The following is a 15,901-nucleotide window of genomic DNA, read 5'->3' on the forward strand; positions in this document are numbered from 1 at the left end:
TCTCTCTCTCTCTCGATCTCTCTCTCTCTCTCGATCTCTCTCTCTCTGTCTGTCTCTGTCTGTCTGTCTCTGTCTATCTGTCTGTCTCGCTCTCTCTGTCTCTCTCTCTCTCTGTCTGTGTCTGTGTCTGTCTCTCTCTGTCTATCTCTCTCTCTCTCTCACTGTTTTTTGTTTTTTTTTAAAACATCAGATAAATGGTAGCCTAAAGAATGGCTGCCAATTCAGGCCAATCTTGACTTACTTTCTTGAGGACCAACCTCTGTTGCTACCCTGCTCCCCACACCCCTGTCATTAAGGTCATTATGACCTGCTAGTTTTCAACTGAGAATTGATGATGGTCCCCCACCCCCTGTGCTTCAATTGCTGCCTCCAATAGGAATGACCATCCCACTGTATCAGTTTCCATATGTATGTTGATGTAACCTGGATCTACCTCACTACCACCTTTCATTTCAACCTCTCCGTTGTGTCTAATTCACAGCATTCAAAACTGTGGTTTGCAAACCCCAGTGTCTGGAGTCGGGAACTATTCCTTCTCTGAGACAACAATGGTCAATGTGGAAAGGAGACCCTCTCGCACAGCACTGGGCTTTGCAGGGGTGGTGACAGAAAAGCTGACTTTTTTCTTGACTTTCAATGGTGATCACATAGTCAAAAAGTGAGCTCCAAGCTCGAATCATCTGGCAAAATGTTACAGAAGAAAAGCCCACTACTGTCTGCACCCCTTCTTGTCCCAATCTACGGCCTTCCCCCACCCTGCCTTATTTTGGAGTCACACCCTCACTTTAGCTCCACTGTCTTTTGTCATATTGCTTACATGGCTTTAATAATTTCTGGATTTGCCAAAATTTTCTGCAGCTAACTATTGGAAAATCTCTCCCATTGTCATCAGTCCCCACCACAATCTCCGTTTGCTAGCCATTAACTTCTGGCTTCTCCATGCTGGAGATTGAACCAGACAGTTTGCTACCTGCCATACTTGTGCCCAAGGTGAATGCCTGACCACATCTGGTTCGTCACCAAGGCAACCATGCAAATGGTGATAACGATTCCTCCAAAAACCCTTATTTTTTCTCTTTTGATATGATGCTGTACTTGTAATAGCGCTTTCAATTACTCATACCATTCTCCTAAAGTTCGTACCACGTTTAAGTGCCACATGACAGCAAAACATAAAAGTAATTTTTTTTTAAGAAGACACAGCTAATTTGTTCTAACTCCAGCAGGCAGTGATAATTATAATCTGTTATTCAGAACAGTGCTGTTTGTTTCACAAAGCATCATAGATTTAACAGAGGCACAAAATCAATGCTGGCTTTGAGCAGCAATTCCAAGCCTTTGTTTTTTGCTGATAATCTAACCAATTATAACCAATACCAATGGATCAAATTGGCAGCTATATTTGAGGGGACAGGACTGACTGCTTACAGTGATTTGGGTTAGCTGACTGACTTCTTTTAAATCCATAATATATTATTCAGGTTGAGAACAAGAGGCAAAATAGGCCAATAATTTGTGGTTAAATGATACCTGAGTTGTTTTTTCAGATGTTTGTAGATTGTTGAAGGAGAAAGAGAAATGTGGAGTTCTATCATTTTGAGATGTGAGAAAAGAATGGGTTAGAGTAAATTGCTTCAGAAACATACGGTGCTATTTTCTTCAATGAATGTTTAGTGATATTTACCTTGATTTTTCACCTCTAGCATTCAGTAGTCTGCTTGAAAAAAAATGGCTCAGAGCCCAGGTACATACTATTCACATTGAAAGCACTAGTATTTTGACAATCTATATTAAGTTGTAGAATTAGGATGGTTTTGATTTTTATTAATGTGGCTGATTGAAAACTACTTATTGAGGAAAAAAGCTTTGATATGATATTAGAAGTTAGAAGCCTTTGTCTAATCCATTTCATCAACTTGCAAAACCTCCTATTTCTGGTCATTCTGACGCTGTATATCATCTGCAGAACAAATGTCCAACAACTAGTTCCTAAAGTTTAAGGTGAGCAATTTTGCTGTCTGGACCAATTTACTGAGAAATATTAGAGTCATAGAGATTTACAACACAGAAAAAAGCCCTTCAGCCCATTGAGTCTGCTCCAGACAAAAACAACCACCTGATTATTCTAATCCCATTTTGCATTTGGCCCATAGCCTTGTATGCTTTAGCATCACAAGTGCACATCTAAATACTAGTTAAATGTGTGAGGGCTTCTGCCTTTACCACCCTTATGGGCAATAAGTTCTAGATTCCCATCACCTTCTGAGTGGAAAGATTTTTCCTCACATCTCCTCTAAACCTTCTGCACCTTAACTTAAATCTATGCCATTTGGTCTCTTAAAAAGTTTCTTCTTATTCACCCTATCATTTACCCTTATTATTTTATACATCTTAATCATGTCCCCTCTCAACCTCCTCTGTTCTAACGAAAACAGCCTCAGTCCGTCCAATCTCGCTTCATAACTGAAACTCTCCAAACCAGGCAACATCCTGATAAATCTCCTCTGCACCCTCTATAATGTGGATTCTAGAATTGGACACAATACACTAGCTGTGACCTAAACAATGTTTTATACAGTTCCAGCATAACCACCCTGATATTAAACTCTATGCCTCGACTAATAAAGGCAAGGGTCCATGTGCATTCTTAACCACTTTATTCAACTATCCTGCTACATTAAGGGACCAGCGTACATGCACACTGAGGTCCCTCTGATCTGTAGTGCTTCCCAAGGTCTTACCATTCATTGTGCATTCCCTTGCCTTGTGAGTCCTGCCCAAGTGCATTGCCTCACTTTTAACTGGATTGAATTCAATTTGCCACTGATCAAACCATCTGACCTGACCAACTAAATTTTCCTGTAACCTAAGGCTATTCTCCACACTATTTACCACTCCACCAATCTATGTGTCATCTGTGAACGTACTGATCCATCCTCCTAAATTCAAGTCTAAATCATTTACATAAACCACAAACAGCAAGGGCCAGAACACTAAATGCTGCGGGATCCTGCAGGACACACATCTCCAGTCAGAAAAACAATCCTCAACCATCATCCTCTGCTTCTTCATACTCAGGATGTGGAGGTGCTGGTGGTCGGCTGGGGTAGACAAAGTCAGAAGTCACACAACATAAGCTTATAGTCCAACAGGTTTATTTGAATTCACAAGCTTTCAGAGCACTGCTCCTTCATCATCTTCATCATCTGATGAAGGAGCACCAGTGCTCCAAAAGATTGTGATTTCAAATAAACCTGTTGGGCAAAACCTGTTGTCGTGTGACTTCTGTCTTAATACTCCAGTCAATTGTGTTGACCAATTTGCCAAATTTCTTCGGATCTCGTGCAATCTTACCTGCTATCTGTCTCTCATGAGGGGTCTTATCAAAAGTCAGGCTGAAGTCTGACATCAAAAGCATTGTACTCATTGAGACACCTGGTCACCTCTTCAAAAAATTCAACCAAATTAGTCAGATATGGCTTCCCCTTAATGAAACGATTCTGATTTTTCTTGATTAATCTTTGTCTCTTCAAATGTAGGTTAATTCTGTCACTTGGAATTGCTCCCAATAGAAGGACAAGGGCAGCAAATACATGGAACACCACCAGCAAGCTCCCCTTCAAGCCACTCACCTGCTGACTTGGAAATACATTTTCGTTCCTTCATTTGTCACTGGGTCAAATTCCTGGAATTCCCTCCTTAAGTACATTATAGGCCTATCTACAGCATGTGAAGGGCAGCAGTTCAAGAAGACAGCTCACCACCACCTTCCAAAGGGCAACTACGGACGGACAATAAATTTTGGCCTAGATGGCGATAGCCATGTCCCACAAGGGAATTAAACGAAGAATAGTTTCTCTATCACTGAGGTTAGACTCACCGGCCTGTACTTCTTGGTTTGTCTCTTGCTCCCTTCTTAAATAGCGGTACCACATTGGCTGTTCTCTAGTCATTGGCCGCTTTTCTGTGGCCAGAGAGGATTTGAAAATTTGTGCTAACACCCCTACTGTTTGCTCCTTTGCCTCACTCAACAACCTGGGATGAATTTCATCTGGAGCTGGAGATTTATCTACTTTTAAGCCTCTCTATTTCTGCTTAATTCTTTAATTGTTTCACAGAGCTTTTCGCTGATATTTATACTCATACAGTCCCTCTGTCCAGTGAAGACCAACACCGAAGGCAATTGGAATCCCACCCACCTAGATGAATTCTATTAGATTTGTACAGGGAGGAGAATTCCAAGTTAATCTACTGAAGGAACAGAAGGGCTTAGTGATGAGAGATAGCATATGTTTGCTGCTTTCCTTTTTTATAATTCATTTGTGGGAAGTGAGATTTTCTGGCTGCCCAGCATTTGTTGCTAATATCTAGCTGCCCTTAACTGGCAGTGAGCTGCCTTCTTGAACCACTGCAGTCACTTTCTGTTCATTCAGTTTCATCTCTTTGTTGAGACAGCACAGTGATTGATACAACTGAGTGCCTTGCTGGGCCATTTCAGAGGGCAGTTGAAAATCAACCACATTGCTGTGGCCCTGGCATCACATGTAGGCCAGACCAGGTAAGGATGGCAGATTTCTTTTTGTGATGGACATTAGTGAGCCAGATGGGTTTTTCTGACAATCGACAATGGTTTCTTGTCATCAGCAGATTTGTAATTCCAGATGTTTTTTTATTGAATTGAAAATATCACCAATTGCTGTGGCAAGATTCAAATCTGGGTCCCCAGAATATTAGCTGAGTTTCTGGATTAATAGTCTCGCAATGATACCACTAGACCATTGCCTCCCCACAACCTCAATTCTTTAAACAGAAAATACTTTTGTTATAAGCATGTCATGTCCAAAGAAATGCTTAAAGTCAGTCATGATGTGGCAAGAGTGTAGGTAATTGTATCTCTTTAAATTTAGAGACCAAGGTTTTTGATTGACACACACACTCCAAACCCAAAACTTTTTATTGAGAATGTTAAACAAAACTTTTAATGAATTCATGCAGTCACCTCCCACTGCTCAGTGTGAGAGGATATGCTTGTCACTTTGGAGGGGAGATCTTTGACCAAGATCTTCCTGCCCCGTTGTTTGTACTCTTCCCATTGGCATGTGTCTTCTGTCTCCTCTCTGAAGCATTAGCTGTCAAAATTTATCTGTCTTTCCTCTTGAGTGCTCCTGTGTGGGACCTTTTCAGACATTTAGAAACAGAATACAACATTTGAAAGAGCTCATGCACAGTCCCCTTCTGGAAACTGATTGATTTGTTGGGTGCATAATTTGCTGTTGGATGGTTTTGCATATCCCAATTTGTATTCCATTGGTTTAGCCACAATAGGATATCTTCTGTTCCTCCCTTAACTGTCTGTCTTTGATCAATTTGCTGCCATTAACTGTTCTATTTCAATTAAAATTGTTATATACAATTCCGCATTGTAACTGTAATTAACAAATATTGACATAATTAATAAGTATTGCACACATTCGGTTTCCACATAATAAACACGGCTTTGAATTCTGGTAATCTGTTAACCCTTTCATTACAAGAATCTTCAAAATTAAAACAGCCCATCAGCATTTTGGAGCTGGTCTTTTTCCCCTCTATTCAGTTCGTCCGGGTATGTGTTGATACTGACAAACGTGGGGAGAAAACCGTAATTTTTAATCTAGAAACAGAATTTGTGTGCTGAAATTCAAAAGTTTACCAAATGCATCTAAATGTTTGTGGAAATGAACATTAATATAATATGCAAAACAGCCAGATGGTCTTAAAAACCAAAAGAACTGCGGATGCTGTAAATCAAGGAACCTTCTGAGGAAGGGTCACCGGACCCGAAACATTAACTCTGTTTTCTCCTCCACAGATGCTGCCAGATCTGCTGAGCTTTTCCAGCCAGATGGTCTTTTTGCACAAAAACCCACCAATGCTAAATTTGATTTCTATGATATGGGATTTTTTTGTCATTGCTCTGATATTACAATCCTGATGGAGATTGTCAATGTAGACATTATCTAGATTGGTGAATAGTTCCAAGCATGCACAATGGGGTTGAATAGTGAATTTCTTCAGAGCTGTTTGTGTTTGCCTGCTGTGCATCTCGAGGTCTCTTTATTGGTATGTCAGTATTTTCCCCAATTGAGCGAGCAAAGTTATGGCCACAATGAAGCAAGACAATTGGACCTGCATTTACTGGAGTTTAGAAGGCTGAGAGGGGAATCTCATTGATGAGGAAATTCCTGATCTTAACCCATTCACAAAGCTTCCTCGGAGGCACAAGTTGCATGAGGGTGGTGAAATAAGTCTGCACCTGCAATGCAATGCAGATTCTAGTGTATTTCCAGCCCATTTTAAAACATGATTGACTTTATTTTCCAGTTCAACATGAAGTGGCGGATTTTGGAGGATGGCATGCTTGTTTGAAGATCCACTGCTATATGTATGCCAGTACGAACAAGTCCAGTGCTGGGACCATTACTGAGTATTATATCTCTGCAGACATGTAAATGTTCCTCCACTGTCCCCTCACAGCCTGCTCTAATACTTTTCCAGTACGTAATTGAGGTCAGTGCTGGCAGGGCATACGGCCTGGTACGGATACTTTATATCAGGTGCACTCTGTGAGCAACTGTTTGTAGCTTCTAAGTCCTGTGAGACTGAAGAGTTCTTCCAATACACAGCTGCAGCCTGCATGCGGATAAAAGATTTGAACAAAGTTCTGGTGGTGCAGTTTAGTTGACCTTATTTCCAAATTTGTGTTTCTTGCCCAGTTTACGGTACATACAAGTTGGAAGTTGAAGTAGGCTATTTGGCATCTCAAGCCTGCTTCATCATTTAATAAGATCATGGCTGGTCTGGTTGTGGCATAAACTACATTCCAAACTATGCCAGATAACCTTTGAGTTTGTATTCCATTTTGTTTAAAGGTATTTTCTAATAAACTTTCCAGAAATATTATGACACAACTGCATTGTTAGTGTGACTTGAAGATAAATTATTCTATGTGACATCCCTCAACATGTTCAAATCATGTTGGAGAAATTATTAGAACTGTAACAATGAATGTTAAGATATAAATTTCCATCTTTAAGCATCAACCAGGTAGAATGCTATAGAACATCATTAGCTTTATTGTCACACGTACTCAAATAAATACAATGAAAAGTTTATAAGTCACCACTCATAATGTGGGGAGAAAACTGTACAAAGGTACCAAGATAAAGCTTCTTCAGTTACAAGATCTTAGAAAAATAGGAGAAATAAAAAGTCCAGCATTGCAGAAATAAATGTTCAGAATAGCAGCCTTCCAACTCAGACCACACTGGCACTTAGCCTCCAGTCCACACCAGGCTCCAGTCCGCGCTGGGCTTCACCTCGAGGTTCATGAGGCTGGGAGATCACTCTGGAATCACCTCAAGTCTGGGTCACTATTCTGAGGCCATGCACAGAGACTGCCATGCTGGGCTGGGAGGACACCATGCCGGAAGGCCACCACACCACGCTGGAAGGCTGCCATTGGAGGCCAGGAGGCTGCCACTGGGGGCTGGTTCGCCATGTGTACGTTCAGTATTGGTTCCTGCTGTGAAACCTTTCTCCTAATACAGAGCCATCCAACTGAGACCATATCTCCATAAAATATCAAAAAAAAGGCCTTCCCTGATGAACTTGACTTTCAACCGAATACCATAACAGCAAAATGTCTACTCTGATGGAAAGTCACTTTAATCAGGATGATGGGGAATTCTGTTGCTTCAACAAAAGGTAAGCAGGAACAGTAGATAAATACAATACATGACCATTTCTACCATGTCCCTGGTTCCTTTACAAAATCTTCCCCTGAAGCTAGAGAGGGAGACTGGGAGAGAACCACAGAAATTATATCCCAGTGTCAGCATCATCTTATTTAACTACTCCTAACAAGCAGGAGAGACAGGAATTTCTGAACATGTAGCCAGCGCAAATATGCAATCATAACATTTGTTCAAACTCAGTGGTCAAGCTACATTGGATTTGGAATTTAAAAAGTCTTCTCACCTGTGCTTGGACGTCAAGATCACTCCCTGCATGTCTCAGTGAGGATTTTTCATTGTGATCGGTTGAACAATTATTTCACATGATGTTTTGCTCCTTTTTTTTTACAGATTTTGGAGTCCCTTCAGAGGGTCCAGAAGGTCCTCTAGTGATTCATTCACCCAGCCACCTCAAATTCCCATGGAAAAGTACATGTGTAGCTTCAAGTGTAATGAACAGTGAGCTCCATTCCTTTTCCACCCAGTTCAAAATCTAAGCCAGTATATCAGGACTCTGTTGTCAAAATATCACAAAGTATCACACCAGATGGGTCACTCATATTTTAGGATAATATTAAGAATGAAAATAGAATATTAGGTCCTACAAATCCTTAATGTTATATGCCATACAGTATCATTCACAAAATTTAACTCTCAACCATCAATTAAGTTATTTGATAAAATAACAGAGAGAGCTGATGAAGGTAATGTGTTTGAGGTGGTGTTCTTGAGCATCCCAAAGATATCTGATAAAGTGTCACCTAATAGGCTTAGCTAGTCCATTCAACAAAAAGGAAAGTGGTAGCATAGGTATAAAGTTGACTGAACAAAAAGGAATAGTAAAAGTGAATTCAGATTGAGGGAAAGTATTTTCTGGGTTTCCTCAGGGGTCAGTACTAGGAGACTTGCTTTATTTGATCTATGTAAATGATCTAGACTTTTGCATATAGATTAGTTTTAAAATTTGGAGCTGACATATGATTGAAAGTATTGTGAGCTGTGCGGAGGGTCATGATACATTTCAGGAGGACATAGGCTGGTGGAATAGCTGAGTAAATGGCAGTTGAAATTTAATGTACAGAAGTGATGGCATCAGGTGCAGAATACATTTATGCAATGGATTTGAGAGATGAGAAACTCTGGTACATGGATAGATTGGAGAAGCTAGTGTTTTACTCCCTAGACAAGAAAAGGATTGGAAGACGTATGATTGAGATGTTCAAAATTATGATGGAGACAATAGATATAAAGAAAGTGATTCCTTTGGAAAATGGTTTGGAGCAAATGGATACCGATTTTAAGTGACCAGCAGAAGAACCAAAGATAACTTTGAAAATATCCTATTGGCTGTAAAACATTTTGTTACAACCTCCGTCTGTGGAAGGCTCTATGTAAATGTGAGCTTTTTTTTCATTGCCACCAATAGTAATATTGCTGCAGCCAACAATGACATTTTACTCAATGGATAGTATGTGAAGGTTCATAACGAGCTTATTTCTTTACTGAGATCGGCAATTTTTTTTTAGTGGTTGGCCAGGAACCAATAGGCTATTTATTGCAACATTTTGTCTTGATAACCACATAGGTTCATTTGTCACAAAAATAACTCAGCTTTGTTACCGTATTTTCACTTTTCTTATGAAGCTAAGAGACAATCGCAGACACTGGTCTCTTCCAGTTTTGCTTAACGTCTAAGTCCTCAGGATAAAGTTGTTAATCACACGCTGTTGGTCTTTACACTTTTGTTTAGGCAGTGAGAAATGGCTTTAATTTTTATGGTCTACAGGTGAGCATGGCAAATTGAATCATTTCAAATGTGTTCATTACATAAGAATTAACATCATGGAATAACATCATTATTTCATTTCTTAATTAGCCTTGTTACCTTGTAGAATTGAAATATTTGTTACATGGTCTCCAAGCACTAAAAATCTGTGTGTCAGCACAATCTCTGCATATAATTAGTGTCTTATTACATACAACAAAGAAACCGTATGTTTTATGAACTGTTAATTTATTAAGGGAGTCATTTATAGTCCATTAGTAATCTACTGCACAGCCAAACGAATAAACTTTTTTATCTGCTTGTCTGTGCATAGGGCCATTGATCTTACAGCTGTTTACATTTGCTCTTGTAACATGTTTGCATTGTGACTGGAAAAGCTTGCCACATGAGGGACCGTGGTCTTTTTCGCTCAACCCGCACGCCACTCACTGGTCATGACTGTCCAGTATCTACCGTTCTTATTATTGTGAAAATGACAATGTGGTACCAGCAAAATGCTTAGATGTTGCTTCAGCTTCATTTCCCGCGATGCACATTTCTGCAATTACTGAAGGCAGTTTGACTGATTCATAAGCACTGGAATGTAATTTCCTGCTGTTCTGCATAAAACAGCACTCACAAATGGAAGAAACACAACTGCTTTACTTTTACTATATTACGTAAGGTTGATTTTTTTTTTCCACTTCCACTTGACAAAACTTCCTGCTTGTAAGGACACAGGAAAAATATGTATGGTGATCATACAGATTTACAAAATTGGCCTAAGGGCCTTAATGACTTGTGGACATTTTTGTGCTATTTCTGAAGATCAGTATGTCAGTGCACAAAAAAAAATGCTCATGATATTATCACAGTATCATTGCATGTAACCTGAGGGTATAAAGATCTGACTCCACCTTAACGCAGATCACTTGTGGTTGTATTGTAAGGTGCCCCAAGAAGGGGAGGGGGTATTCATGGTACTGAACAGTGAACCAAGGTGTCACAGACATTGGAGGACATCTCATGTTCCTCCCAAGCCCACTACACTGATCTACATCACACGCAAATCTTAAGTTTAAATTGTGTGATGAAACTGATGACTGATGTGATGAAACAAAATACACTGACTGACAGGTGTAGAGAAACAGGTCAGGGTGAGAGCATAAGAAAGTAAGTGTGACGATCGATCAGACCGTTAAAGAAAAAAAAACTGCTTTTGAGAATTTATACAATGGATTGTAGAATACAATGCAATATTTCAGCTATGATCAGAGTATGCTGTTCAGGTTGGTATACCTCATTGGATGAAGGAAAGCTAAAACGACAGAGGAGATCTGCGAGATTGATGACGAACAATAGACACGAGGAGAAATTTGAGATACGGAAAATATATCCACAGAGCAGAGAGGGTTACAAAAGATTTAATTGAGCTTTTTGCTAACTTTATGAAGGAATTTATCGTGTTGCAAAAGAATAGGCAATTTTGCCTAGTTCTTTCTCACTGATGATGAGTTATTATTTTAAAATAGTCACTGAGAGAGAGAGTGGGTGAAATTTCTTACATGTTGGGAATTATTAGAAAACTGAAAGATTCTCCACCAGCTGAAGAAGCCGTTGCACTTTGAATTGTCTGGTCAATGAATATTTGGCATAGAGGAAGACACATGACAATGGATGAAGAGCAGGGCTGTGGGATTAGTTTTGGATTATGTAGCGAAAAGCTTGCGCAGGCACAATGGATAAATTACTTCTTTCTTTGGAGTGAATTTCTATGGTTTTTCAAGATTTAATTGGTTGTACTCAAGGTTGTGGTATTTTCCCTAAGTACCACAATTGGTACCTTTTGTTATTTGCTACTTCTACCAGTATATGGTACAAATGAAGTAGCTATTTCAAGTAGTTTACTGCCATGAGTCCTCCAGCACAGTATCTCCAATCAAGATGTGAGAAGAAAACTGTTACACACAGCAAGTCGTTAGGGTATGGAATGCATTACCTGGAAATGCGATGGAGGAGGTTCAATTGAGGCATTCAAGTGTGAATTGGATGATTATTTGGATAGAATTAGAGACCAAGTTAATTGGGAAAATGTAGGAGATTGGCACTAGGTAATGATGTTCATTGGAGGAGCCATTACAAGCAGGATGGGCCAAATGGACTCCTGTGGTTTAACGATTCTGTGATCTCCAGAAGAGACATGGTTCTTGGATAACAAAGGCTGTATTGCACAATAAAGATAAGCACAATACTTGTTCATATGTAATTACTAAGTCTTTTGGCAGCTGGTGCAGATATAAATGCTCCCTCTGAAAACTGGAGTAAAAATCCTTGTCTCCACTCACAGGCTGTGCGAGATATCAATAGAATGGATGTAACCAATGTAACATGAGCCATTAACCCCTTCAGAACCACTATTTAATTTAGGATCTCCTTACAAGCTTTTCCGAATGGTTAATCCCTTATAAACTAGTGCATAATTACATTAAATTTACCATTCCCCAGTTCCCATCCAACTCTTTGAATTGACAAATGCAGGTGATTTGGACAGTTCATACCTTTCAAAGACTATACTTTCTTCATACTGGGAACAATGGTATGTCTCTTGCTTGAAGGCTGTTTACTTTGATTCTGATCTGTGGATCATTTCTCCACTGGGGGATCTTTTATCTTTAGTAATTTATTATGGTGGTGGTGTTCTTTTGTCGACCTCATTATTGGTCCATCATCCTGTCTGAATTTCTTCCCAGCTGCTCTGATGAATTAACTGCTTTCTTCCTTGTGGTATCCTGGATTTTTGGATCAGGCAATTACTTTCTAATTGGAAGATGTAATCTCTTTCTAGTAGCATCATGGCTTAGACCAGGCAGTTTGTTCACCTTGACTTCTTCATGGTCTGGCTTCTGTGAAGTCATAGGTAGTTTATGTGCCTCAAGTTGATCATTCAGCTGGATGTCTTCAGTTGCCCACTGTGGTTGTTTCACTGGTAAACTTTTTCAGACTCTCAGTCATGTTACTGCAGAATTGCTGCTCACATAGTGCTCTCTCTGTCACTGGCACTGGCACTGGCTGTTCTGTTTTAGAAGCCAGAGATTTGAATATTTTAACCAGTCTTGTGAAGTCTGTGACATCCTTTGTGTTGACAATGTTGAACACCTCCTTTATGCCATTGTAAGTGATCTCACCGAATTGTTTTGTCTCATGGGATTTTACCATGAGCCTAGGAAATGCATTGAAGTCTTCTGCTGGTTGGCCTTTGACTGGTTGCTCAACAATGGTTTGTTCTTACTCCCTTCTATACCACTTGCTGTCTTGTTGCTCTCCTCCAACTCTTCTGTTGAGATTGACACATGCATTCAGACTCGATGATGAAGTTTGTTGATTGGAAACAATGTACACATTTTCAACTCTCCTATGTGTACTGTGGTGTAATGTAATCTGTAGCATTCCTATGTTTTTAACAGTTATTCCATCTGTGCAATGTAGTCTTATCCCTGCAGACTTTAACTTTTTGTTTCTTCAACCATGGTAACTGGTCTGATTAGACGGTAACATTTGCTTCTATATCAAGTACAAAATCAACAGAATGTCCATTAGATATGTTCTGTCACTTCCGCTCATTAGGAATGTCTAGGGGATCTTCTCCAAGGGAGAATCGAATTAATGGTGGTGGGTGTTCTACACTGTAGTCCTCTTCATATATGTGGCCACCATTACTTCCACTGTTCTGAAACTGCAAGTTAACCTCAGCATATCTTCTGGAAGTCATTTACAGTCTAAAAAATGTTGCATTCCTTTGGGATGGTTGGATATAGATCTTGAGAGCCCTTTAACATGCAATACTGATATTAGTTTTAGCATTAGGTGTTTGGCCTGCTGTCTGTGTAGACTTGTGTCTCTATCGTGTCCATACCTTAAAACGATTGTAGACTCTGTTGCCCTCTTTAAAGTGGTTTTGGTCTTCTCCTCTCATGATCTGCTGTGAATCTTTCTGGTTATGTTATAAAGTGGATTTTGGAAATGTGCAACAAATGAAAACAGAAATTGCTGAAGAAATTCAGCACATCTGGCAGCATCAGTGAAGAGAAAACAGACATTTCAAGTCCTTTAGCCTTTCTTCAGAATCTTTCGGGTTTCTGCCTCCAACTTGATTTGAATAGCTTTCAAAGTTGAATATTTCTTGACTGCAAGAAAACTGACAAAATTTCTTCAAGAATTTCAACCACAGTTTTGTCCCTGATAACTTATGATTTTCAAAGTCCATATTGTCAATTTTCCACCAGTCTACAGCAGTAAAATTAAATGAAAATGTTTACAAGTCTCCTGAAAGGTGAACTTTTGTTAAAATCTGCTTGTTCACAAGTCTCATTTTTCTTAAAATGATGCCTTTTTTAAAGTCAATCTTCAAAAATATCTATCGTCTTATTGATATTTTGTTTGTTAATAAAATCAATTAGATACTTTGCATATAATATTATAATAATGGGATGGTAGGTGAGGATAACCTTGACTCGGTCTTCTCCTCCCTGGTCCAGTCCCTACCCACATACATCCATGATTCATCTGACGCCTTATGCTGGTTTCAAAGCTTCCAGTTTACTGGCTCCAGCCACCTCCTCTTTACCATGGGTGTGAAATCCCTTGACACATCCATTCTCCACAAGGAGGGTCTTTGGGCTCTCCACTTCTTTCTGGAGCAAAGACCTGAACCATCCCCACCCATCACCACCCTCCTCCGCTTAGTCGAGCTTGTCCTCACCCTCACCAACTTCTCTTTCAACTCCTCTCATTTTCTTCAGGTAAGCGGGATTGCCATGGGTACCAGCATGGGCCCGAGTTATGCCTGTCTCTTTGTTGGGTATGTGGAACATTCTTTGTTCCAGTCCTATTCCGGCCCCCACCCACAACTCTTTCTCCAATACATCGATGATATCATCGGTGCTGCTTCCCTCTCTCGTCTGGAATTGGAAAACTTCATCAATTTCGCCTCCGATTTCCACCCTGCCCTCACTTTCACATGGTCTATCTCTGACTCCTCCCTTCCCTTCCTCGACATTTCTGTTTCCATTTCTGGGGATAGACTGGCCACTAATATCCATTACAAACCCACTGACTCCCACAGCTACTTGGATTATACATCCTCACACTCCACTTCCTGTAAAGACTCCATCCAATTCTCTCAGTTCCTCTGTCTCCGTCGCATATGTTCAGATGAGGCCAACTTCGACAAGGGATCCTCCGAAATGTCCACCTTCTTCCTCAACCAAGGATTCCCAGCTCCGTTGTCGACAGGGCCCTCAACCAGGTCCGACCCATCTCCCGCACTTCCGCCCTCACCCCTTCTCTTTCCTCCCGCAACAGCAATAGGTTTCCCCTTATCCTCACCTACCATCCCACCAGCATCCACATCCAGAAGATCATCAGATGCCATTTCCGCCACCTCCAGCAAGATGCCACCACCAGACACATATTCCCCTCCCCTTCCTTGTCCGCCTTCCGCAGGGACCGTTCCCTCCGGGACACCCTGGTCCACACTTCCATCAGCCCCAACACCTCCCCACAGCCTTATGGCACCTTCCCCTGTAACCGGCGAAGGTGTAACACCTGCCCATTTACCTCCTCCCTCCCCAGAATCCAAGGGCCCAAACATACCTTTCAGGTGAAGCAACACTTCACCTGCACTTCCAAGAATCTAGTCTACTGCATTCGCTGCTCACAGTGTGGTCTCCTCTACATTGTGGAAACGAAGCATCGACTTGGTGACCGCTTCGCAGAACATCTACGTTCTGCTCGCAAAAAAGACCCTGAACTACCTGTTGCCGGCCACTTCAATGCACCACCTTGCTCCCTGGCCAACGTCTCTGTCTCTGGCTTGCTACAGTGTTCCAGTGAAGCTCAACGCAAGCTGGAGGAACAACACCTCATTTTCTGCTTGGGGACCCTATAGCCCTCCGGACTCGATATTGAGTTCAATAATTTTAGGACCTAAACTCTCCCATGTCCCAGCCCCCCACCAGACACATCAGGCCTTGTTACCACATAGCCTGCAACTACACACCCCCACTGTTGTTAGTCACTAACAGTCCCCATTAACAACTACTCACCCTCCCAGCCTGATCGTTAGCAACTCCTTTGTCTGTCCAACTGTCTTTCTCTCTCTTTGGGCTCTATCCTATCGTTTACTCCCTACCCCACCCACCTCCCTATTTTCTGCATATAAACTGACGTTTTCCCAGCCACCATCAGTTCTGAGGAAGGGTCACCGGACCCGAAACATTAACTACGTCTTCACCTCCACGGATGCTGCCAGACCTGCTGAGCTTTTCCAGCAACTTTGTTTTTGTTCCTGATTTACAGCATC

The 15,901-nt window shown here is 40.9% G+C and overlaps 1 long non-coding RNA gene across 1 annotated transcript in view; it reads left to right on the forward strand.

The window, feature by feature from the left end:
• The window catches only part of LOC125484355, a 135,380-nt gene that overhangs the window by 72,891 nt on the left and 46,588 nt on the right, over positions 1 to 15,901 (forward strand). The window lies entirely within an intron of this gene.

Source organism: Rhincodon typus, chromosome 11 (assembly GCF_021869965.1).
Source record: "Rhincodon typus isolate 14 chromosome 11, sRhiTyp1.1, whole genome shotgun sequence".
Classification (NCBI taxonomy): domain Eukaryota; kingdom Metazoa; phylum Chordata; class Chondrichthyes; order Orectolobiformes; family Rhincodontidae; genus Rhincodon; species Rhincodon typus.